Source organism: Bidens hawaiensis, unplaced genomic scaffold (assembly GCF_021521415.1).
Source record: "Bidens hawaiensis isolate Kalapana, Puna unplaced genomic scaffold, B.hawaiensis_p1.1 tig00025172_1, whole genome shotgun sequence".
NCBI classification, from domain to species: domain Eukaryota; kingdom Viridiplantae; phylum Streptophyta; class Magnoliopsida; order Asterales; family Asteraceae; genus Bidens; species Bidens hawaiensis.
Window position 1 is genome coordinate 306,227 of NW_027493998.1, and position 2,929 is coordinate 309,155.

The 2,929-nt window shown below is 31.8% G+C and overlaps 1 long non-coding RNA gene across 1 annotated transcript; it reads left to right on the forward strand.

The window, feature by feature from the left end:
* The first annotated feature begins 230 nt into the window (after window positions 1-230).
* On the forward strand, window positions 231-1,294 carry LOC143570895 (uncharacterized). Its single transcript, XR_013142013.1, has 3 exons — window positions 231-480; window positions 825-952; window positions 1,020-1,294. It is a non-coding gene; the product is annotated as an uncharacterized LOC143570895 (long non-coding RNA).
* The last annotated feature ends 1,635 nt before the right edge of the window (window positions 1,295-2,929 follow it).

Below are 2,929 nucleotides of genomic sequence, written 5' to 3' on the forward strand. Positions count from 1 at the left end.
CAGGTGCTTTTGTCAGTTGTACAGTAAAAAGTGGAAATCAAGGTCACAAAATTATAGCAATATAGTTTAGAACCAAGGTCTGTGGTTGGTGGGAGTAGGGTGGCAACTGTTTGGATTTGTATTATAGCAATATAGTTTAGAACCAAGGTCACAAAATTAATGATTTTTATATATAGATGTGTCGTTTATAAGCTTATAGCTAGGAATTTCTAACAGTTGTAGTGGATTGTTATTTGTTATTAACAACACAATAAAAAATTCTAAGTGCATTTGTGCTTCTAATATGCATCTTTTTAATCTCCAATGGTGAACTTTATTGGTTTTAGTTTGTTTTTGAGTCTCAGTTATTTTATCAATTTTATACCAATGTGTTTCATGTTTCTTCATTTTCTGTTTCTTAGTTCCAGAAAGTCGCTGCAACGGAATAACTGAAAGTTGTAAACAACAGGTAGTTTAAGGGCTTCGTTTCAACGATCTATGGTAAGTGTTACACGTGATTGAATTTTACGGCTTTTAGTTTGCGTTTGTAGTGAACCATCGATATTATAACTAATTCTACAAGTGTGACTAACACGAGACAACGGATCAAATGAGTAAATTAATAAGATATTTTTTGCATTTGATGGATGTTGCTTAGGGATTATACCTAATAATTATTGGGTTTGAAATTGTTTAATTTGTTCTTTAGTATGCTTTGTTTCGGTCATGCAGTTTGGTTTTATACATAATTATTTGATTTTTTTCTTTGATGTGATTCTTTAACTTCAATGTAAAGCTGCATAATGATTTGCTGCGCCTTTAATGTAAGTTTGTAATGTCATCAGGTATTAAAAGTCTTTCATGTCAAATGGGAAGCATCATTTATTGGGTGATAACTATATCCAAATGATCATCTTTTGTGTTGCATAGCAAGCATCCCTTTTTGTACAACTTCACATACAAGTATACTCAGGTAATCATCAACCTATTTATGCAAAATTTACCTGACGGTTCAATAACTCACTTATAACTTTTGGCAGGTACAAGGATTTTAACTAAAAATGCACAACAAGCTCAAACATTAGAAAACATGACATGATGCAACTACCTAAACGAAGAAAGAGAATCAAGAGAACCCGACTTAATGAGGAGTTATGTAACAACGAAGATGTGTTCAACCAATAACGATGACATGTTTAACCAAAAACCATCTAATTAAAAGTTATGGCAACTTTTATTTTTTATTTTGTTTAATGATGAAAAGAGTTCTAATTTGGATGACGCCTCTGTTGTTTTTAGCTACATTTAACTGATATTACCCAGCCTTTTGATCTGAGCCTTAAAGCTAATTTCTTTTTATTTTCGTTATGATTTTGGGTTGTTTATCGAGCTAGAACTAAGTTCTTAGTTCTACTAGAACTGCTAGACGAATAAGAATAATAAACCCCGTAACTACTATTTTAACACCTCTACCAAAATTAACATCCCCGACGCAATGCGGCAGGGTCTAATAACTAGTTTATATATATTTGTGCATTTATAATTATAAATGTGTAAATAAAACTACCTTCAAGCTTGGTTTTTTCTTTTTCTTTTTTTTTGTCTTGGATTTATTCGTGTAACATATACTTGGCCCAAAATTATATCTACCTCAAAATCAATTTTTAATATGATATCCAGCCCAAAATAAAGATTTAAAACTTTATTTTAGGGATGGCAATGAAACTCGAACCCGATGGGAAAACCTGAAACCTGACATAAATGGGACGGGTGACCCATTAGGGTTTGTGACGAGTTTGGGATTAGTTTTGAAATTTTTCGTGGGTTTGGGACGGGTTTGGGATTTCAAATATACCCGATTACCCGACCCGATTACCCGATAATATAAACTCATTTACCCGATTATATACCCGATGTACCCGATATAGCTTATTATATTATATATATACTATATTTCAAATATATTATTTGTCAAAACTTGTTTATGTCAATTATTTGATATATGTTATCTTTATGGTAACCAACTTTGTAGTCGATTAGTTATATTTTATCAAAACCCGGTAGAAACCTAGCGGGTTTTTGTTAGTTGTATTTTTTGGCATGTTTTATAACACTTTAAACACCCAATTTAGCCATATATAATGCATTTATCATTCATATATCACATTATTTTGTGAATCGTTTGTTTTGTGGAGCGGAGTCTACTTTGGATTGTTTTTACACGGTGTTCCCGAGTCTCATTTAATGAGGGGAGGGGAAGGAAAAGAGAGGAAAATATAAAAAAATCATGTTCCAGAGATATTTTAAGGAAGGGAGGGTAGGGGAAAGGAGGGAAAATGCTAGAAAATTTAAGCATATTATTATCCTCCCAAATTGAAGGGATTAGGAGAGAAAATATTTGTGTCTAATTATAACTTCTATAATTCCTAAATTACCCTTATATCTAACTCCATTTAATAATTTACTTAAAGGGTATAATAGGAAAATGTATCTTTATTTTCTTTTCCTCTTAACTCGGGAACACATAAAATGTTTAATTTTCCTTCATTTTCTTTCCTTTTCATTAAACTTGGAAACACGAAATAAAATCACATATTTTCTTTCCCCTACCTTTCTTTCTTGTCATAAGTCCCCTTCTTTCCCCTCCCCTCGTTAAATGAGACTCGGAAACACGGCGTTAATGTTTTTGTAGGTGCGGAACGGTCGTGAGAGATGTCATTGGAATTTGAAAGAGTGAGGAGTCAAAACATTGTGATCAGTTTCAAAGAAAAAACAAACAAAAAAAAGAAGAAAGAAAATGAGTTTGCCAGCATTACAAATTTGATATATATATATATATGGCTCTCTTGAATTAAAATCATAACCATATATATGTTGGAAACTAGAAAGAAGAAACAAATAAAAAATGAAGATAATGATGGTGAAATATCAAGAATGCATATTTGAATTT